Below are 13,049 nucleotides of genomic sequence, written 5' to 3' on the forward strand. Positions count from 1 at the left end.
ATCTTGAGAAGATAAAATGGATTTATTGCTCATGCTTTCTTGCTTGCTTAGTTCTCACACGTTCTGACGCTATCTGTACACATCTTACAAACGAAAAATTATATAATTTATGTTGTTTATGATTCGGTGTCCACTTGTCCTGGAACAAGGTTGTCGCCTTTTTGGTTGGATAATATAAGCGGGAGTTGATATAAATTATCGGAAGATTATCTTTTTTGGGGAGTGATCATATATACTAATTAAAAGAAAGAGGAAAGCTTTCTAAACCAGAAGAAACTGAAAAAAAATAATGACTTGCTTTAAATCAACATGGAATTGCGAATCGAGATTTCTAGAAAACGTAGGCACACAATTCTGTAATTTATTAAATGAAACTTTTGTGTTTTAGACACTTTACAGTAAAAAAATTCATTTATTTGTTGAATTGGTAAAAGAAAACATAACTACATAAATATATATTAAAAAGTACGCTTAAAGTATAACGGATACTAAATTTAAAGGAAACTTTTTGTTTTTTAAAAAAAGGTCTAATTGTACATGACAGATAGAAATGAATTATTGTCCTCGAATACATTATTTTCGAACAGATGGTACCAATTATGTAGAATCTATCTAGTAAATAATCTTTTTTTTTATAAAATCATTAACCCTACATTTGAGGTCATATCAGATTATATTTCTGTTATTGTTAGAGTGAAACTACGGTACAATGCATAGCTCATATTAATTCGTAATATACTTCCATATATATATTTTTTCTTTCGAAGTTAAACAATCGATCTGATCCAAACATGATTTTCATATGAAAATGTAACTAAAAACCAAATTTTACATTTTCAGAATTTTTTTTATTATTTTCTTTTAGATAGGTAACAAATCACTTGATTTAAATACGTACTGTGTACCATTGAAAATTGGTGATTTTCTACTTAGCTATAAAAATAGTACAGAAGTTTTAAAAAATGTATATTTTAGTCACTAGATATATTTTCATATGGAAATCACGTTGAGCAGTTTCCATCTCGACCGCTTTGAATTTGAAAACAAAAATATGAATCCATAGTCCAGATCAATAGTGCGCTATACATAGTACTGTAGCCTAACTATATTAATTAATAGATAAAAAGCCTAATAATTAATGCGTCATTGAAGTTTTGACTGTCCATGTGACGAGCTGGAGGACATTAATAATAGACATTATTTATTAGACTTTCCATGTTACGAACGTGCTCCCGATCGGGATAAGACATACTTGGAGGCAACTAATCCAAAGTTTTTTTTTTTTTTTTTTTGAGGTGAAACTAATCCAAAGTTACTTACGTCTTCTACAGATAAAATCATACTTGGAGGGAACTAATACAAAGTTACAGCAGGCTAAAAAATTCAACTAGAAAGTCATGATTGAAGATTTGACTTTAATTCGTATCCGTATCCGTACCCGTACCCGTACCTGTACCCGTACTAGATACAAATTGGGAATGGTGTCAAGTGCTATGATAAAGATCGGATGAAAATATTTCCGTATTCGTACAGTTACAAATTGTCCTTATTTGTACTCTATCTTTATATGCACCACATCATATCCGTTATGGTGGACGTCAGATAACAAAAAGGTATGTAGCGAGCTGTAAATAACGGATAACGGAATATAATTATTTATTATTCATTAAATACAATATTAAAATACATTCATTACACTTTATTGAAATTTACTAGAATTTATTTAAGTTTTTTAATAATTCTTAAATACAACACAATAACATAGGATGATCAACTGTACCAGTTCACAAAATTTAATAAAATGCAGTAACGCTAATATAATAATAATTTTTATTATTTATTAAATACAAAATGATAATACATTCATTTCACAAATTTAATAAAATGCAGTAACGCTAATATAATAATAATTTTTATTATTTATTAAATACAAAATGATAATACATTCATTTCACACATATATATGTTTTAAAAGTCTACACTTTATTGGAATTTGCTAGAATTTATTTAAGTTTTTTTTAATAATTACTTAAATGTAACTGTTACGATCCCACCGCTGGGCCGAGAATCGCGACAAGAGAGGCACCCTCGCATCCATCCTTCGTCCCGTCAACATACGTCGCAACAAAGATAACAAACAAAAACAATACGGAGTCAGCTACAAAGCTCAATAATCGGTTATTTAACGACGCGCTTCTCTATAATTGGCTTAATTAAACAACCATTCAAATAGACTGAATTAATCCATACAAATTCAAATCAAATTAAATCTGCATATTTAATGGATGATAGCATCTGGATCTGGGTTATCAATAAAACAAGTCACACGATATTCTCATCATTTAATTTCACACAATTATATCATTTCTCAAATTCTCAGAACACGATTATATCATTTAACAAATCAAATTCGAACTACAGACACTACTAGAATCTGAGTTTTTTGCAAGCGTAGGACTAGTTTTTTTCAAGGTAAGGACGGCCCTTGCAAAAGAAATGACATTTCTGGAATCCTCAAACTTTTTGCAAGGCTAGTCCCTTGTAAATTGTATCGCAGGGAAATGTGTGATCTGCAACCTTGTAAATATTTTCGTCATGCCCTTGTAAATACATTTTGAAAGTCAGATATTATAATTAATTGAACGTCCTTGCAAATACTCAACCCCATTCGCTTGCAAATACTTTACCACATTTTAGATGTTATATTTTATTAAAAGTACTTGCAAATACTCAACCCCATTCGCTTGCAAATACTACACCACCTGTTTATATAATATTTTATTGAAGGTCCGTGTAAATACTCCACTAGTATCATTAATTGAAGTTTTGGCTTTCGGTTTGGTACTGGAAGCCTATCTCATCATATAAAACTTTGATTTTTGTCAAATTAGAACATAGAGGAGCATCAACGATATTGTTTCAATCATTTAGATTGATTCTGGAGTGCATATGTACCTTATGTTTTATTAGATTTTCAATTTGAGTATTTAGCAATTTTCAATGTGTAGTTCATATGCTGGTGGTTCATGATTTGATCCTTAAACTTATTATTTTTTAATATGGTTATGTATTTTTATTACATAATCATATCCCTGGCCATGTTAGGCACTTATGGATCCAATTTCACATTTTTACAGATTTTATTTATATTTTTAATTCATGAATTTGGCATGCAAGGGCATCAGTTTGTCATTTTCTGTCATTTAATTGTTAATTTTATTCTAGGCAATTGGCTACATGAAATTTGGATTTATTTTCATGAAAATATCCATTTAGACTTAATGTACTCATGTGATTTATTTCAAAAATTTTCTGGCTTCCCTAGCGTACTGGTAAGGGGTTCAGTACCATGGCCATTGTATACCAGCAACAGAAAAAAAAAAAAAAAAAAAAAAAAAAAAAAAAGGAAAAAATAAGAATTTTCAGAAAGTTGAATTTCAAAAATTCATTAAAAATAGTACAAAATTCATTTTTAATCAAAATTTGGGTCCAAACTGCATGGAATTGAGTCCTCTATCTGCCTGTCATGTTTATTTTGACATAATCAGAATCTTTGTCCTCTGATTTGCCAGTTTTCAGCAAAAGGGTATTTTGAGCCTTTTTTATGATAGTAGAGGGAAGTTACTGAAAGTACAGGGGTTTTAGAGGGAAATGAAAATTAGAATTTTGGAGCGAAATGAAAAAATTGGTTTGGGAATTTTGGAAATTTTGGAGCGAAATTGTAATTGGAGAGGGTTACTCATCTTCTCCAGGAAGGAAATGAAGGGAGAGAGATGGAGTGTATTTATTGGGGTGGGATCCACTTGGAAGTGAGAGAGAAAATAAGAGAAAATGAGAGAAAAGAGTGAGGCAAGGGCTATACAGCTATTTGTGTGGTTCAGTCTGACAGGTGGGCCGCTTATTTCATAGGCTCAATTTTGTTGAAGACTAACTAAAATGATTTTTACAAGAATAAAAAAAAGGTTGTAAAGGAAATAAGAAAAAATATTAAAATTTAGGCATTAACCAGAAATTTTATTAATTGGAGATGGAAAGAATTAATAATTTATGTGATAATGAACAAATTCTTTTAGTAATTTATGTTATTGATGTTATTTTGTATGATTAGTAATTTACATGATTAATGAAATGTAGCCAATTAATGACAAATTCAATATTAATTTAATAAAATTTGTTAACTATTTTTTTTCATTATCATGAAAATAATTAAATGAAAGATAAAATAAAATTTAATAATTAAGTTTTAAAAAAATATGAAAAAAAATATTTTCAAAATTGATACTTGAACGTTTTCTAAATTCTTAATGTTGTATCATAATATATTTACAAGTTAATTAAATTGTATATTTACAACGAGTAATGTGAAAAAAAATTAAAAACAAATTCCTAATTTTTTCATGCTTCTATTAATTGAAATTTATGCAATAATTTGTGTTATAACGTGTTTATTGTTTAATTAAGTGATTTTGACACATGAAATTATATAGCATTACATGTTGCATATATAACTCACATCCTCTATGAATGAACATGGAACATGAACTCTTGTTTTGTGAATTAGTGAAGACGCACAAGAATATATCATTTGTTGGTAGATCAGAACCGTATAAATTAAAGATAACTGCATTTATATTCTTGGATCCAAGTTTGATCAAATTTTGTTTTCATTTACCCATCCATCCAAATGACCGAAAATTGAAGCATCATGTGGCTATAAACACTTCACGCTGGATCGAAGCTCATACATAATAAAACTTTCAATTTTTTTTGTTAGTTACGTTTAATATTTTCTCTTGATCATTTTAAAACAAATTTGTAATGATTTCATTGAAGATCAACCGTTGATTATTCGCATAAAAATGAACGGTCCGAAAATATTTTCTAAATTCGAAGGGGCGTACAATGATGAAAGTATATAAAAATGACAATAATAAGTATTATGTTGTCATATAATAAGTAAATAATTTTATTTTATTTTTTTGAATTTTTTTTCATATTATTTGTTGCACATACATTACATAATTAGTAAATATCAAGTTCCGAGTCGTTCGATCGGTAATAAATGGTCTGGATGTCTTCATTTTGGAGGTTGTGGATAAGGAGTTTCTATTCTCCAAGGTAACATAATATTTTTGTTTAGATCCGACCTGTATAATACTTTTTAATATTCTTGTGTAATAATGATCAGATGATCCTGATCTAAACGCAAATATTTTGTTACCTCAGAATATATAAATTCGTATGTAGGCTTTCCAAGTAAAAATGATACAGAGAGTTAGAGACCCTTCAATTTTTTTCTCTCTGGACTCTGTAGTAGTGGAGTTTGGACTTACGGTTTATTTTCACTCTCCAAACATTTCATTTGGGCGCCATTTCTCCCTCTCTCTCTCTCTCTTTTGAGCCGGCGCCCTTTCTCCCTCTCTATTACTTCTTGAGCCTACACCCAATCGAAACAACACCCAAATCCAAACACTTTCTCCTCTTCACAGTTTGCTAATCACTAAGACCTAACCTAACTAAATCGCGTCTCTCCGGCTCTCCACGCCCTTGCACGATGTAACCCTCTCTTCGATCTACTCAGTTTTCAAACCCCAATTAGGCCGTAGGTACCTCTCCCACTTCTCTATATGTTCACTTCTCAGAGGTCAGTTGTTATTTCTCTTTGATTTTACTTTGTTCTAGAGGTAAATTTAACCCTACTTTGGAACTGAGGTATATTTTGTGCATAAATTTTGACATGATTGGAATTGAGGTTTGTTATATGTTTCAATTGAAGTCCATTGGCACCAATTTATGCAAGTAAATATCAATACTTTATCATGTTCGATTTTAGTACATATTTAAATATTTTGAAGGTTTCCACTTACATACAAAATTTAGATCATTCATTTTGTTACAGGTGCTACAAGCTCCAGGAAGATACAAATGATATTGTCCTACTGGTAAAATAATTAATATTACCATCCCTTTCTATACAACAAAATAGCAAAACAACACTAAGGAATTAATATTACTATCCCCATCTATACAACAAAATAACAAAAAAAATACAAGTTTTTCAGTATTTCATTATCATTCATACACATACTTCACTGCAAATTAAATACAAGTATAGTGAATAGTTGAAAGGCATGATGCCAATCTTTATTTATTATGAAATTGTAAGATCATTGGGTTAATGACATAAAGATTACCACAATCAGAAAAAAAAAATGATTTTATGTAAAAAAATAAGGAAAAGGGATGTTTTACCAAATAATAACTTAGGCACAATTTTGAAAACAGAATGCTTTGTCTCTTAATTTGTTGTGTATATAAATTGAACTTTGAACTAACAAAATGAACAATCTAAAATTTTAAATGATTGCAGGGAATTATTTTCTTGAGACTAAACAACTTGCATGCAAAATTCAAGGTAATAATCCATCGTTTGTACAAGTTCTGAAACCATCCAGCCGCAACAACCAATGTGGCATTGTGAGTTTCATATATTTATCTATTCATTTCTTTTGATTGACTTAAAATTGTAAATTTACTCGTGTTAAATATTCTTCGGAGAAACTATTCTAAGTTGTGAGTTACTGTGTTAATTATAGGAAGGAATTGCTCTAGTCTTTTGAAGTATCACAGTGGCTCGGTATGTTTCTAGATTTGTTATATGTTTTGGTTGATCTTGGAGTATATGATGGTTTTAATTGCATCCAACTAAGCTGTTGTAGAAAACAAACATTTGAACTCCTAGCACAATTCACTAGTTCTTGTTAATTGGAGCAAAGTTTGTAATTAAGCTAGTCCAGAGAGTGTGATCAACTATAGTTGCATATACCATGTCAATGTAGTTCTTTGGACAAGTAACTCAAATTCAGAGTTATTTTTAGCACCATTTTTCTTTACATGTTATTTTTGGATAATGTTAAACTGCCCCCACATTGTATGCCCATTTCAATAAAGAGCACAACCATACTCTTAACAGAAAGGGTAAAATAATGAAATCCCGTCTGTTCTGATTAGGCTATTGTTTTAGGGTTGTAGTATTTTAATCTCTGTATGCTTTGGGCTTTAGGCTACTAAGGAATCATTCACTGATGATGGATTCTTCAAAACTGGTGATACTGTTACACCCCTCACTTGATAAAGACTTTTGGTGATATTTTAACAAGGACATGAACAAGGAGGTTCTAGTTGGGTTGTCTGTATTTTGGGTAAAGACTTTTGGTGATATTTTGGGTATATGTTGTTAACTCATGGGAATGATTTCTTTTTGTGAATGCTTGACAGGTGGGTACATTTTGGGTATACTTTGTTAACTCATGGGGATGATTTCTCTTTGTGAATGCTTGATAGGTGGGTACATTTTGGGTATATTTAGAAGTATAAGTCTTTATTGGCTATGATGTTTTATTACTTTTTAGATCTGGTATTATGTAAGATGATTATACTATTGTTCAATGCTTGTAAGTTGCTTTCTACATATTTCTCATTGTGTTTTATGTAAATCTTGATGAATGGGGCTGGGAATTGTAAAACAACACTGGGTTGGTACCAGATTGGTACAGGGAGAGGGTGGTAGAATTGGAGCATAATAATTTACAGCAATCACTTGTTAATATACCCGTTGGTACTTCCACGCAAATAGTGTGAACTGAAGTGCATGCAAAAAATGTAAATCATATCCTTGAAAATAATCAACCATGTAAAAAAATAATCATCTCCCATGCTAATAGTCATGTGGGACTCACGTTACCTTGCCTTGCTAATAGTCAGGTGGGACCCACTTGTGTTAGCCTTGCATATAGTCAAGTAGGACCCACGTTTTCCAACCTTGCAAATAGTTAGGTGGGACCCACCTTCGCTTCCCTGGCAAATACTCCAAACTGGGCCAACTCTGAAAGTATTTTCATGCGTAGTTGTTGGAAGGCAAATCTCTTGCAAAAGGTCAGAAAAGCGTATTTCCAAGGGAGGCCTTGCAAATATTGAGTATTTGTGACGAATGCAGTTCCAAGGGTACATTTGCAAGCGTATCTCCTTGAAAATAGCCTTTTTGGGCTTGTTGCAAGCGTATCTCCTTGCAAAAGGCCATTTTTCTTGTCATGTAAAAAAATCAGATTCTAGTAGTGAGACCCGCTATTCCGTTTAATGTGCATCATAATCCTATACCCTTTCAAAATCCAATTCAACCAAACAAATCGAAAACACAGATTATAGAGAAGTTCAGTTACCTCATAGTGATCAATTCAGAAATCCAATCGAGTTACAACCACTATTCAGAATCAACGCGACGTAGTCATAATTATAATCAGATATGCAATCGAATGATATTGATATCAATTTTTTTTTCCAAAATATGTTTTTATCATTTTCTTTTTTTTTTCTTCGGTTTTTTTACACTTTGATTTGAGTACTCATTTTTTTAATCAAATAAAGTGAGAGAGATAATGATCCTTTATAAAGAGCAATTTAACGGTTACTATTTAGTTGGCAGCATGCATGTGGTAGAGGCATATTACTCAATTTCACATCCTTCTCCATTTCTGAACCTTTTTATATGGAGTTCTATTTAATTACGGATACTTGGCAGCATATATAAATCTTTTACTGCTACGTGGTAGTTGGGTATCGGACCAAAATGACATAAATCGGACCAAAAACAGAAAATCCATCAATATCGGCTCGGTATCGGATCGGACTCGGCCGATACCGATACGTATCGGCCGATCCGGATCGGTATCGGCCGATATTGCCTACTATGCTAAAAACACTTGTAATGTTTATATGTTCCAGCACATTTGTATTCCATTATTCTTAGCAAAGTCGATTAAAAATAGCGAAACACTCAGATATCTGTGAGTATCCGCGAGGGTAAAGGTGCATAATTGACAACGCCAGTATCCTCGCAGATACTCCTATCGGTAATAGCGCCACCCTCGAGAATAATAATTTCTATTGGCTTATTTTTGACAATAGCCATTTTTTACTCTTGTGAATACTCACAAATTCTTGTAGCGATGGATCATGTCTGAAACAATTAATTTTAACACAGCTTTTGTGTGACTATGAGTAAGTTAACAAAACATGGTGCCTCTAATTAATAAATTATATATCTCTAGAGATTGCATGCAGCAAGTACCTGTTGTTTTCCATATGATGTGCATAATACTGTAAACTAGAGAAAAGGCTAATAATGGACTGTTTGTACATACTTGTGGTTAATTAATTTAACAATAGGTAATGCTTTTTGTATTGGAGTACCGCCAATGCAGGTACTAGAGGGGCAATGCTGCAAGTTCAATAGGTAATAGAATTTATTAAAAGGTATCTTAACTCTTTCTCACCATTCATAATTTGTACTTGCTAGAACCAAAATAATTAAGCCGTGTTTGGTTAATTTAGTCTTGTATTCTTGTTTTTCACAATAGTTGCACCAATAGAGTATGCCCACCATGCCACTGAGCTGGTATCGAAGTTCATGTTAATTTGATGAGTATTCGTCTGACGTATCATCAGACCACGATGCAGTCGCAGCTGTTTGTTAGCTACAATGCTTGCACCTGGATGTGTGGAATACCATGTTCTTCTGCTTATCTCTTCTCGTCGGGTGAAGAAGCTGCTTCTGAGATTAAATATCCCAATTTTTTTTTTCTATAACATAAAAAAATTCAGAAATCCAAACATAACATCGCTTTGAAAAAATCTTGGATCATAATACAACCGCTGTCATTACCAACGGTATGATTGGGCTTCTACCACTAGCAATGACAGCAGTATTGCGGATTTTTTTTAAAACCAGTAATTTCTATTTTGGGCAGAGTTAGCGGTATTATCGTAAAATCGTAATGTTTGACAGTGTTGATAAAAGCACATAATAATACTAACTGATAGCATCCAAACATGCGAACAACATCAAACAATAATAAACCGAACTAATATAACATAATACGCTACAGAATACTAAGTCAAACATAAAATAAACAAAACGAAACAACAAAAACAAACATTTAAACAACAAAAGCTCCCGTTATTGTTGGTTTATGGATATCCTAAGACGAGCATGTTGTGAGTCTCTGTGGATGTTGTCGATCTCTGAGTGGCAACATGCTACCATCGGCCAGCTCCACCTGGATTATATATGGGTGGGTGCGTCCCAAACAAGTATTGTGCTATATATTCAACCTCCTGACTAAACGATCCGTCTGACTGATATGGCGGTGGTGCCAGATAATAATAACTGAAACAAGTCGGTGTGTCATATGTACGTAGAACTATTTAAATTAACAAGTCTTTTAATAATATGTGTACGTATAGAACTATTTAAATTAACTGAAACCTGTTTTTGCCGCTAGTGTTTGCGTGGGCTCCCCCGCGGCCTCCCTGAGTATCATGCAGACTTCGGCGAGCATGAGCACTCCGATGGCTTCCGTGAGTATTATGTGGTGGTAAGACGGTGGCCACACTTCTCGACGTGCTTTTCAAACAGAGCAAAAGAAAGACTGCCTTTCAATTGTGTATTGTAGCTAGAACTAATTATCTTAATTGAAACCTAGTGATGTCAGTAGAAAGAGAGGGATTTTTTTTTATGACATAAAGGAAAAATTAATTATATTAATTAGAACCTGCTTATATTGCATCTTCTATGGGCTGTCGTTGCGCTTCCCTGGGAGGACTTTGATGAAGGCAGAGGTAGACTTCCATGTTGTGGGAGTAACAAAAAAATATGGAGGTCAATCATATAAATTTTTTACAAAAAATCATTTTACGGTACCCATAGCATTTTGTATTAAAATATATAGCAAAATCATGTCTAAGCATGGAGATTTTCAAAATAAATAGGAGTCAATTGGTCCTCATTAAGTGAATGTACATCTATCTCTGGTAACCATACATCTCGGCATGCTTATATTACATCTAGTTAGAAGTGATTAATTAACGTAACTATAACAATATGGTCTTTTAAGCGTATAGTTAGAAGTAATTAATTATAAATTAACTAAAACCTGATTCTGCTGTATCTACTTGCATCGGTCGCAGCGCTTCTCTGAGGGTCAAACGATGGTGCATAGGTGACAGTACTCGACGATCTTCTCAGACATAATAAAAGTTGAACTAATTAATTACTTAATTGATTGTAAAACAGTTATGTTATAGCTAGAAATAACTAAATTTATTAAAACCTGCTGATTTTGCTCGTATTGCTTTGAGTAGAGCCGGTATAGCTGGATGATTGGCTGGTGGCTGACCTTGTCGACTTACTATCGGATATTTTGGATGATTGGCTGGTGGCTGACCTTGCCGACATACTTTCGGGTTTTTTGGATGATTGTCTGGTGGCTGACCTTGTCGAATTACTTTTGGATTTTTTGGATACCACTGATCCACGATCTATGAATTATGCAAATTTGTATATCAAAAGTAAAGAGATGGGGAGCTAAATTAAGCACAGAGAAAGATATATTGCCATTGGTACATATTATATAGTTTGTGTAATTTGCATTAAATTGGATTGACATAATCCGCATACGCTATTTTGATTGACAAAATCAAAATATTCATGTATTATAATTAATTTGTTTTTCAAAAGCAGGCCATGAATGGAGCTTGGTACGTAGGCGCCAGCATCAGTAGGCCACTAAAATATTATGTTTTTTTTTTAATATTTTTACTATATTATAAGATTGATAGAAAAATCATGCATCATTGGTCGACAGTTTTAATTATGAAATTTTGATGACATAATTGTTGAAGGGCTGTACCTTAATTAATTAAGCTTATAACTTAATTGGGGAACAAGTTATCTTTTCTCTGTCAGACAATTTTCCTCGCAGGTTACAATTTAGGAACTTAATTAATTTTCAACAAATATCTATACATCTTTATATATAAACTGTAACTTTTAATAGATCCAATAGTACAAGCCAGGCATGGAACAGTCTACTGCTATTTTATTTCGATGTTTTCTCAAAATTTTATGATGGTCATAATCTGGAACGTCTTCATTACCATTTTTTTTTTTTTGTGATTATTAATAAACATATACAATATAGCCCAAAAAATGGTCGAAGTCATTGCAGGAAAGCACCATATAATATATAACAACAAAGTAGATAGTATTCGTGAGGAAAAAAACACATTTATGATGGTACTCTCTCGCGAAAAGTACCGCCGCGAATAGAAAAAACATATTTATAATAGTACTCCATCGCAAAAAATCACTTTTTATCCTCGCGAATACTATCTCATTGTTACATGATGTCATGGGAATAATTCAATCATTTACCAAGTAAAGTTGACTGAGTTGATGAAAAACTAAATTCTTCTTTTAATGCCTCAAGGAATTTCAATTGCAAGTGTGCATTAAAAAAAATGTATTGATGTGTTACTCGGAAACAACTGTCAACAAACTTATTCACAAAGAATTATTCTTTTCGGATTTCAAATATGCAACCTCCTACACAGAGAGCATTGCCTTTGTCACTAGACCAAATATTAGTTCTCAATTTTCATTTATTCAAATTTTATTCAAAGTTTCTATTGCTAATTTTTTTTTTCTGAAAGAATCATTCTCGGAAAATTTTATAACCATGTCAACAGCAATAATGAAACATAGATCCAGAATTTAATACTCTGTAAAATACGTCTACCATGACGTATTCACATATTCTTTTGTGGGTACATAACTTGATGCATTTTTTATGTACCTCGGGAATTATAATAACTTCTTCAGATTTGAATGCTTCAAAAAACTTGGTAATAAGATTTGAGCAAAGCGTGGGCGACAAGAAAAAATTGGCAGATGTGTCAATTTATTAATTAAAGGGGATTTTCGGTGCCACAGATGTGTCACAATTTTTTTTTTACATTTGTATTTCCAACTTTTCAATTCAAACTATTTATCTTGTTTTTTTCGAGAGATTCGTACTGGCAGAATTTTATGATACTTTTTAGTTTCATTTTGAATAATACTACAACAAAGTAAACACTTTTTGCGAGGGAAAAATCACATTTATGACGGTCGTCTGTCGCAAAAAGAAAAAGCTGAACAATGAGGGTATTCC

At 32.2% G+C, this 13,049-nt stretch overlaps 1 long non-coding RNA gene across 1 annotated transcript; it reads left to right on the forward strand.

Moving 5' to 3' along the window:
• Window positions 1-6,373: 6,373 nt before the first annotated feature.
• LOC144546060 (uncharacterized) lies at window positions 6,374-7,469 on the forward strand. Its single transcript, XR_013508688.1, has 2 exons — window positions 6,374-6,637; window positions 7,064-7,469. It is a non-coding gene; the product is annotated as an uncharacterized LOC144546060 (long non-coding RNA).
• Window positions 7,470-13,049: the final 5,580 nt, after the last annotated feature.

Source organism: Carex rostrata, chromosome 29, assembly GCF_964058835.1.
Source record: "Carex rostrata chromosome 29, lpCarRost1.2, whole genome shotgun sequence".
NCBI lineage: Eukaryota > Viridiplantae > Streptophyta > Magnoliopsida > Poales > Cyperaceae > Carex > Carex rostrata.